An 11,274-nucleotide genomic window follows, 5' to 3' on the forward strand; every position below is an offset into this window, starting at 1 on the left:
ACCCAGGTTGGTCAGGTGAATTGCTAGGTCCCAGCCAGTGGGAAGAAACAGGTCCTCCGTGGCAAATGTGCCCAAGATGATGACCGAAGATTTGCGCGCATCAGCTCCACTTGAATCCCACCAGCCTGAAAACCCGTACGCATCAGTGGAAGACAGGCACTGCAGTGTGTGTCCGGGTGGCCAGGTGCAGAGGTAAAAGGAAAAGAGAAATGGATATTGGGAGACAACTCTCTCTACCTCAACCACGGGACCTCCACGGTGCCTCTACCCTCCACGTTCATGGGAAAATCGGGACAGGAATAGCTGGGGCTTTAGGAAGAAAGGTAGTGAGGAAAGCAGAGCTGGGAATGGTTCTTCATATTCTAGATTTTAAGGTTCTGTTTTTATAGCATTTGTCAGAATCTGAATATAATCTGCCCCCAGATTCCCTGTTCAGAGAAAATAACTTTCTCTTTCATCCCACTCACGTGCTCCTCACAATAACCCAGAAATGGTCAGTTTCGGGGTATTTCTTATTCCAGAAGGTAATACCAAAAACACAGCCGGCCTATTTGTTTGTTCTGTATTTTGAGGTCCCCTCAACAGGGCCATATTCCTGCAAGTTGAACTGCTTGGATGGCTCCAGACTTACCAACTTGGCTTAACTCCTGGAATATTACTTAGTTTCTCACCATTAGCTGACCCAAGACTGTGAGCTGTTGAACACCGGTTGGAGCTGGCATGATCCTGTGATAAACCCTTTTTTTGTTTGCTTGTTTGTTTTGATTTGCTCCCATTTGTTTTTCATTTCTTCTCTTTGAATTTCTGCCTCACTTTAACTTCTGGTAGTCCACTCTTTTCCCAGTCTGATAAAGTACAAGGGTTTATTTGTTCTTTTAATATGTTTGATGAGCACCTACCGCGTGCCTGGTGTTTTTGTAGGAGTTGGGGATTCGGCACTGAACAGAATGAAGTCCCCATTTTCATAGTGCTTCCAGATGAAAGGCTTTTTTTCTTATAGAGCTTATTTTCATAGATGCCAATGTGCGTGGGGAAGAGGGAGGAGGCAGCAGGCAAGAGAAAGCAAACATGCCAATATTCAACATGTCACTTGGTGATTTGCGACACACAGATCAGCAGAGAAATGGTTGTGGGGACTGGGTTATTTTGGGCAAGCAGTCAGGATGGACTCTGTTGGTGGCATTTAATCTGAGACTGGAGTAAAGTAAGGGAGGAAGCCATGCTGATTTCAAGATCAAGGCAGACTCCAGCAACTGTGACGACAGTGTGCCCACAAAGTAAGGGAGAGAGGAGTAGAAAATGAGCCGAGAGAAGTAGTCATCAGAGATATCAGCAAGTCAGGGTAAGGACTTCGGATTTTATTCTGAGTGAGACAGGAAGCTATTCGAGTGTTTTGAGCAGAGAAACAAAACGGCCTGATTTCCATACTGTGAGCTGAGAAGTCAGCCACTCCCTCACTTCTGCTCTATTCCATTGGTCGCAAGAGTCAGCTCAGATTCAATGGAAGGGTACTATGGAAACACATGATGCTAAGGGACAAGATAATTGGGGTCATCTTGGAGGCTGGCTAATGCATGAATATCTGCTTCAACACCATTTGTTGAAGAAAACTATGTTGTCCCTGTTGAATTATATCGTCACTCTTATGAAAATTAATTAGCTGCTGATGTGTAGGTTTATTACTGAACGTTCTATTCTGTAACAGGAATCTGTATGTCTAAGCTATGACGGGTGCCTGGGTGGCTCACTCAGTTAAGAATCTGATTTTGGCTCACGTCATGACGTCACGGTTCATGGGTTCGTGCCCCTGCATCAGGCTCGGTGCTGACAGCTCAGAGCCTGGAGCCTGTTTTGGATTCTGTGTCTCCCTCTCTCTCTCTGTTCCTCCCCCACTCATGCTCTGTCTCTTTCTGTGTCTCAAAAATGAATAAATGTTAAAAGAATTTAAACTGTGCCGACACCACACTGCCTTACAGCAATTTATGAAATAAGGTAGTGTAAGGCCTACAACTTTGTTCTCATGTTGTGAGTTAATTTAGGTCCTTTGTATTTCTATATACATTTTAGAATCATCTTGTCATTAAAAAAAAAAGGCTATTGGGATTTTGATCGAGATTGTATTGAATTTGGGGAGAATATACATCTAAACATTACTGAGAATTTTGATCCATAAACATGATACATTTCTACTTTGTTTAGATATATTTTGATGTCTCATAGCAATGCTTTATAATTTACAAGTTAAGGTCTTTGCTTATACTTTAAGTTTATCCCTATATAGTTTGTGTGGGTTTTTATAATGTTTATTTTTGAGAGAGAGAGAGAGAGAGAGAGAGAGAGAGAGCACAAGCAGGGGAGGGGCAGCGAGAAAGAGAGGGAGACACAGAATCTGAAGCAGGCTCCAGGCTCCAAGCTGTCAGTGCAGAGCCCAATGGAGGGCTCAAACCCAAAAACCATGAGATCATGACCTGAGCCAAAGTCAGATGCTTAAACTGACCGAACAACTCAGGTGCCCCTTTTATGTTGTTGTTTTTTTTTTTTTGACACTATGATAGATTTTTTTTTATTTCAATTTCTAACACTGGGCTGCCAGCATATGGTAATATGATTGAATTTATTTATTGACATCTTATGACCTTAATAAACTCATTTATTAATTCTCCTGGCTTCTTTGTAGATTTTTTTCTTAGATTCTTTAAGATTTTGTACAAATTCAACCTTAATGTCTATGAGTAAAGACAGTTTTACTTCTTTCTTTCCAATGTGTATGTCATTTATTTCTTTTTCTTGCCATATTGCACTGACTAGGTCCCCTAATACAATGTTGAATACAAGTGGTAAGAGTAATTTTACTTTGTTCCTATGCTTAAAGGAAACTCATATAACCTTTCACCATTAAGTCTGATGTTAAGTGTAGAATTGTCATAAATGCTGTTTTTTCAGGTTGATGAAATTCTCTTCTATTTCTAGTTTGCTGAGAGTTTTTTCATTATAAATGGATATTGAATTTTGTTAAATTCTTTTGCTGCATCTATTGAAATTAGCATATATATTTTGTGTCTACTTTATTAATATGACAAATAAAGTAGATTTTTCTAATTTTAATGCAACTACTGCTTTCTCAAACAAACCCCAATTGGTCATGATGTATTGGCTTTTCATTTATTGCTAAATCCAATTTTCTAAAGTTTCTGCCCTCATGTCTGTTACGATGTTGGCCTATAGTTTTCTTTTCTTGTGATATCTTCATGTAGTTCTGATACCCAGGCTGTGCTGGCTTCAAAAATGATATAGAAGGTATTCTGTTCTCTTTTACTCTCCAGAAGAGTTTGTATAGAATTGCATTTTTGCTCCTTTGTCTGGTTGAATTCACTGATGAAGTCATCTGGACCTGAATCTGGAGGTCTTTGTGGGAAGGTCTTTAATCACAAATTCAGTTTCCTCAATAGGTACAGAGCTATTGTTTATTTCTTTTCAGTAGTTGGTGTCTTTTAGGTATTTGTTTTATCCAAGTTGTCAAATTTATTGGCGTTGTTCATGATATGATCTTATTATGCTTTTAGAGCATGTAGAAACCATAGCAGTATTCTTTCTTTTACTTGATACTGATAATTTTTGTCTTTTTTAAAATCACTGTTAAAGGTCTATCAATTATATTGATCTTTCTCCACAAAACAGCTTTGTATTTTACTGTTAGTTTCCCTATAATTTTTCTGCTTTCTGTTTTGTTGCCTTCCATTCTTATTTTTATTATTTTCTTTCTTCTGTCTACTTTGGGCTTAATCTTCCATTCCTTTTCTAATGTCTTTACATATAAGCTTAAATAATTGAGTTGTATACTTATAAATTTTCCAATAGAAGATTTTAATGCAATAAATTTTCTCTCCATATGCTTCTTTAGCTGATTTCCCCCAGATTTTAATGTTGTCCTTTTATTCTCATTTAGTTAAAAAAATGTCTTTCTAATTTTCTTTGTGGATTTATAAAAAACGTAATATTTGAAAATTTTCAGAAATCAATTTTTTAATTGATTTTGAGTTTACTTTCATTACGATCAGATGATGTGCTCTACATTTTAGTCCTTTAAACCTCATTGAGTTTTGTTTTATAGAGTGTGGTCTATCTTGCTGCGTGTTTCAAGTGCAATTGAAAAGACTGTGCTTTCCACTGCTGTTGGGTGGAGTTTCCTACAAGTGGCAATTATAAAACTTTTTTTGAAGTTTTGTTCAAGTACTTTATATCCTTATTAGGTTTTGGTTTAATTGTCCTATGAATTACTGAACAGATTAGACATTGGAGAAAAGAAGATCAGAGACATTAAAGGCATAGCAATAGAAATTAAGGGACTAAAAGAAGTGGGGAAAAACTTAGGAGGCAAAGAAAAAAATGGATTAAAATAATGCCTGAAAAATTTTCCAGGTGATGAAAACCAGAAACTCACAGAGCCAGGAAGTTTAGAAGATCCTAAACAAGAAGAAGCATAGGAAAACACACACACACACACAAAACCCCCACATGAATCAAATTCTTTGAAAATATGTGATAATAAGACAAATTTAAAAGCAGCCAGAGATAAAACACACATTCTGTATAGAGAAACAGAGAATCTTAAGAATAACAACACGTTTCTCATCAGAAACCATGAAGGCCATCAGACAATGGAAGGACACATTTGAAATGTCAGGGGAGGGGGGGTGCACCTGGGTGGCTCAGTCAGGTAAGTACTCGACTTTGGCTCAGGTCATGATCTCACGGTTTGTGGGTTCAGTCCTGCATCAGGCTCTGTGCTGACAGCTCCGAGCTTGGAGCCTGCTTCGGATTCTGTCTCCCTCCCTGTCTGCCCCTCCCCCGCTCACATTCTGTCTCTCTCTCAAAAATAAACATCAAAAAAATAATTTTTTTGAAACGTTGGGCATAAAATCTGCCGACCCACAATTTTATGTCCAGCAAAAGTAACTTTTAAAAGAATACATGCAAAATAAAGACTTTAGGACCAACAACAACTACGAGAATGCATCACTAAAGACATCTACTAAAAGAAGCATTAAAGGAATTTATCCAAGCATAAAAAAAATTATGCCAGATGGATCTGAGACCAAAAAAGAGTGGTTAGTACTCCAACTTGTAAACATGCATGTAAATGTAGAAGGCAATTCTTGCCTTGTTTTTGAATTACTTTAAAAGATAACCGATCATTAAAGGAAAAACTAATACGTTTTTATTGTAGGACTTATAATCTAGTAGACGTAAAATGTATGGTAACAATGCACAATGATGGAAGAGAGAAGTATATTGTAAGGTTCTTAGACAACATGTGAAGGGGTGACATGTAATTTGAAGGTAAAAGCGGATAAATTGAAGATGTGTACCGTAAATCAATCCCGAGTCATTTTTAATTCAGATGTTTTACCTTATTTTTACATTTTCAATTTCTGTCTTTATTTTCCATTTTTCTCTTCCTTCGTTCACGTGTTCTTTTCCATCTTTGACCATATTTACGATTTGTGGTCAGAGTCATTGCCCTTGGCGATCCCTGCCGTTTTCTCTCCAGGGAGCTGCCTTCTTTCTGGTGCTCAGTTCTAGCGGCCTTAGCCTTCTTGACTTCACCTTTATCGCCTCCCCTCAGTCATTGCACAGGCTCTGCTGGGCTGGTCCCCCCAGTGCTTTGACTTGGAACTGCTTTCGGCCATTGGGCCAACGCAGTCGCAGGCTCACCTTCTTTTCCTTCCCTCTGGGATCACAGTCCTATGATGACTCTTGTCCAGTGTCTGAAAACCATGGTCCCATATGCTTTTTCCATTAGTGTAGTTGTTTACAACCCGAGGGCAATATGAGTAGCACACGATATTTTACAGGAAGTGGACTCCTCTCAAAATTCTCATGCCTCCCTCCCGTGTTGGGGCGTGTCAGTTGCTACCCCTTGGTGCGCTCCACGCTCTGTGCTTACCTTCCAACTCTTCACACTGTATTTTAACTTCTAGTTCATGGGCCCCTCTCTCCTTCTGGTCTCTAAATCTTCAGAGCAGTGGTTGCCTCACTCATCTTTCTGATTTTAACGCTTGGCATGATATCTGCACAGAAGCGATTCTCAAAACTATTTATTCAGGCTTTCTAGTGTTGTCGGGTCCTTGGAACCTGTGAGGCAGCAAATATCACACGTACATCAGGGATGGCAGAAACGGGACACATGTCTTGCCACTTGCCCTATCAGATCCCGAGGCAGACATTATCGATCACCAGAGTTCTGCTTCCCCCCCCCCCGCCCAGAGAGAAACTATGGCTTTGAACTCCTTCCTAACACGCTTTCAGATATCTTCTACCAATAAACATGAGTTCACTCGTATGCTGCACAACTTACTGGCCATCCATGAATTCGCATCATCCTTTCTTGAAAATAGCATTTTAGGGGCACCCGGGGGGCTCAGTCGGCAAAGCGTCTGAGTCTTGGGCTCAGGTCACGATCTCACAGTTGGTGAAGCTGAGCCACTCTGTGCTGACAGTGCAGAACCCTGCTTGGGTTTCTCTCTCTCTCCCTCTCTCTGCCCATCCCCCACTTGCGCTCCCTTTCAAACTAAGTAACGAGCAACTTAAAAAATATAAAAAAAATTAACATTTTATTTCATTTACTTAGTGAACATTTATATGACACTTAGTATATGTTCGCTTCATCTGAAGCACCTTACAATATGAACTACTTTATTACAATTGTAGGCTGTCGCAACTTGGAGCGTCCCCATTTTCCAGGTGAGGAAGCTGAGGCACAGAAAGGGGAAGTAACTTACGCAAGGTCCTACACCTCCTAAGTGGTAGGTAGGGATACTATTCCAGGGAACCTGGCTTGGTGCCCTTGCCCTTCACCGTTGCACTCCACTGTCCGTCCCCACCATGGCCCAAACCAACCAACACATTTCTCTTTAGGAAGAAGCTAAGAAAGTAGTTAGCACCTTTTCTGACAAGCTGCGGAACAGATGGGGCGTGGAGTTAAAAGTACCTTAGGCCTCTTCGAACACAAGGGAACAAAACCAGTGTTGCTCCCGATTTATTCATCTAAGAAATACCTATTATCCCCTTTCCCAGGCCTTGCTGGAAAGGAAAAGCAAACGTTAAGCCAAACGAAGCCCAGAACAGTTACATACTGCCAGGTGTCACCTCAGACACACAAACAATCAACTTTATGTGAGCTCGGCTGAATTCCAGAGCCCGTCAGCTAGAACAACAGATATACTTTATGCCCTGGATAAGATTTTTTTTTGGAAACTGGAATTGCAAAGGGGCTGGGCTTGGGGAGGGGAGTTGGAAAAACAGGAGGTGACCTCGATCTTTATTTTTTTAATATCCACCGACTGTCACTGGTTCACCATCCTTTCAAGGTGCCTTCCTACCCTCCGTGCAGCTGTTTTCTAGGGCACACAAATTGTGTTCCGGTCCCCCACAGACCAGAGCAGAGGAGCAGCGAGAGACTGAGCGGGAGAAGGGTCAAACACCTTATGTCACATTTTTGTCAGCAAAGGCAGATAATTCGTGACACTTTCACAACAGGGTGAACAGACGTTCTCTTCTCTTTGTTTGCTTGTTCTCTTGTTTGCTTTATGCAGGTAGCGGCCCCAGAGGAACGTGAAGTACAGTGAGGCCCCAGGAATTTTGTTTCTCCGTTTAGGATGATACCTTGGGTTGTGTTGTGGGAGCCTGGAGCTCTGGACAACAAGGGGTGGTGAATTTCTTCCCCTAGAATTTTCAGAGCTGGCAAGTCAGCCTGACCTTTGCCCACAAGTGACCCCTGGGTGCCCCACAGAATTCTGCAGAAATGCCCAACACAAATCCAGACTCCGTGCTTCGACGCCAAGACGGTAATTATCCAGGCTGATCTTGTTGCGTGTGTTACATTGTCACTGCCCAAGGTCATCTACCCCGGCGCTCTGGCGGAGGAAAAACAACAGCAGCCACTTCATTCTTTCCAAGACTTTGGGAAAAATCTCATTTCACAGGGATTCTACCTCTTACTTCAAAGCCCGTTAGATACTATGTTGCTCAGCAGCCCCAGAGCAAAACATTGTCTGAACATACGTTTTTTTTAATGGGTTGCTTATACTTCTCTTTGTTTTCCTGTGGTACAGAAAGTTGCCTGTGAGTGTACATGCTTTCTGGGGCCCAGGAGACTTGGGAGTAAAGTCTGAAGTTCCAGAACACTGTCATCCTGTCCTCCTTTCCGCCCCCCCCCCCCCGGAAGTGGGCTAGAGGCCACAAGGTGAGGAGAGGGAAACCCCCTTCTCCTCATTAAGGGTCAACAACTGACTTGCTCTGGAATGGAGCTCTCGCCTTTAAAACTCTGGACCATTGGTTGGATACCAAGGAAGTTACGCTTTACCCGGATCTATCTTTTCAGACAATCACAGGCGTGGAATGTGTATCCATATACGGCATCGATAGGGTTGTTGGGATCTAAGGAAAACAAAATTAGGTGTTGCTATTTTTAGAGTAAAACGTGCAAGGGGTAAAATGAAACAAGACAAAAACAAGAAAGACAAAATGAAGTGGAAATTAGGCCCCCCTCCAGAAACCAATCCCTAGGAGCAGTGTTCTTCTACCTCAGAAAAAAACCGTGTTACCAGTGAGGAGTTCTGTATGATGGGTAATTTTTGCACGTGCAAGCATATATTGACTTGTACATTAGTGTGTTTTCCATTTCCCACAAAGAGATATGGACCTTGTTGGGGGCAATAGTGGTAGGGGTTCTTAGGACTGCCGGTCAAGAAGTTATCCTATTTGGAAGCAGGAGAAAACCTACTGGCTTGGGTTTCCTAGCTTTATACTAGAGGACAGGATGGGCAGGAGAGGCTTATGATAATTGTTTTACGGTATAAATAATGGTGTCTGCTGTGCAAGGCGTAATGCAAAGAAGTTTACACACGCAGGACCAACTACATAACTTGTGGGGCCTAACGTAAAATGTAAACATCAAAGCCCCTCGCTCAAAAATGAAGAATTTGAAGATTGGACGGCAGAGCATTATAACAAGCGAGGGGCGTGCTGACCCAGGGTGCTGTGTGACCGAATGGGCTGCGCGCCTGCAAAGCTGGCCCAGTGTGTTCGTGTTCACATTTACCCACGGAACATCCCCAGGATGGAGGTACACCTTCGTTTTGCAGATGGAGGCCGAGACTTAGAAATTTCAATTCTCTGTCTCCTTTCCGGTGTATTTTCCCTGTAGGATACCATGGCTTGGAAACGGCATCCACACCAAAACCACATGAGATCCCCAAAGAAGGAAAGTATTTGACCCTGATATTGGTCATCTGGACAATACGAATTTTATGTGTTAGAGGCGCTCCACCTTTCAGCTATCAGATGCCCGTAAAAACTGGCTATGAAATTTAGCAGATCCTGTCTTAATTAGATTAGCTTTTGCACAGCACGATGGCAGAGTGGCATCGATGGCAGAGAGATGGCTCCCTCTCTGATGGAGGGTTTATAAAGATTTCTGGTGGGAATTCTTTATGGAAGAGGGAGTCTTTCATCCACAGAGGCTGACAAATAGAAGAAGGGAAAAAAAAAAAAAAACACCCCCCCTCATAATAGTATAAAAACGTGGTCGTGGTGTGTCAAAGCAGAAACATGGGTCTTTGTTTCATTGATGTTTCCCTTTTATTTGGCTTGAGAACAGGGATGGTGTGGGCTAAAGATGGGGGAGGGGTGTTCAAAACGACTGGGGAAGAAAAGAGCGCAAGGGAGGTGAAAAAGCTACAAGCAAATTCTTGTCGTCAAATCCTCCAATAAATCTAGCACCAAAGGAGTGCTAAGCGCCCAGCTGCCTGTCAGTACGTGAGTTATTTATTTATTTTTTCAGACAGGAAACAAAAGCGCACAGTTTGTCTGGAGCTGGTCTTACCGTGATTACACTCAGCCTCCGTTCCCTCTCCCCCTTTAAGGTCACCCAGGAAGGCCCACAGGACCCAAACCGACAGCCCCCGGTCCCCTCTTTGTTTCGCCCTCTCTGTTCTGCTTCGGGCAGAGGCCCTAATGTGCAGCGTTGTGTGGAACGTCGCCTGTTTTTCCGTGTGGGTCCATAAGTGGCCACCTTTTGGGGGGCTCCCCAGCAATTCGAGGCGCCTGGTGCGTAGTCCAGTCTGGAAGGAAGGGGGATGCGAGCCATTTCTCTTGCCATGGGATCCACCAGCTGAAAGGTCAGCTTCAGGCAAAGACCTTCATCCCCGGGGCTGTGGGGTCTGTGGAGAGAGACTGCGAAGACGAAGGAGAAGACGATAAAAATGTGTTCCCACCTCCCAACCTCCCTGCCCTGGGGCAGGAGAGGAATCTGGGGTCTCCGCACCCCCCGAAAGCCCGTGAAAGCAGGACGAGAGCACTGGTGGCTGGTGCGAAGTGTGGCCCGCCGCTTGCTCCAGGGAAGGCTGATCGGATCCACATCTGACACAGACAGGGTTACTAGGCAACTGATCAAATAAACGTGCTGGTCCTACAAGCAAGCTCGCAATTAATTAACTTAGCCACTTTCATTTCGACTGTTTTCTTCCCTTCTCCACCTCAACCTGCTTTGAGATCCTGGCGTGTGAGAGGCCTTGGGGAGGAGGGGGCTGAGGACACGTGGAGCCTTCAGTGGGAAGAACCCGATTCCTGGAAGAACCTGATCTGGATCAGCCGGTAATTAGCCTTTGAGGCAAGTAAGAAAATATACGTGAAACGCCCCCGAGAGTGCCAGTCACGTATTTATTCAGAACCCGCGACTCTTCCCAATCAGGCCGGCCAGTGAGCGGAACAAGACGAAGAACTGACACCAGGGGATCTCACTTCAGTGGCCAGATCATTTCCACGTCACACAGCATCGCTGGTGCTCCGTGGATATCCCCCTACCTGCTACGGGGGTGGGAGGCAGAGCCTTTAACCAGCCCGGGTGGTCATGTTCCTGGAGGCCAGGAGACCAGGAGTCTTGTCTTGAGAGATTCGAGGGAGTCAGGGGGACAGCCCACCCACTGGAGGGGACATTGCAGGGGGAGGGTCAGAGCAGACGAGAAAATGCCAGATATATTGGTACCATTGTGAATGACTGGGCTTTGAAAAGGTAGAAAATGCAAAGTCCAGAGTGGGGCATGAATAACTAGACAGGCCAGATTGTAAAGACAGGTTCCTGGGGTGCCTGGGTGGCTCAGGAGGTTAAGCCTGGGACTCTTAGTCTCGGCTCCAAGTCATGATCTTAGCATTCGTGGCTTCGGGCCCCACGTAGGGCTCTGCACTGACCGTGCGGAGCCTGATTGGGATTCT

Source organism: Acinonyx jubatus, chromosome B2 (genome assembly GCF_027475565.1).
Source record: "Acinonyx jubatus isolate Ajub_Pintada_27869175 chromosome B2, VMU_Ajub_asm_v1.0, whole genome shotgun sequence".
Classification (NCBI taxonomy): Eukaryota; Metazoa; Chordata; class Mammalia; order Carnivora; family Felidae; genus Acinonyx; species Acinonyx jubatus.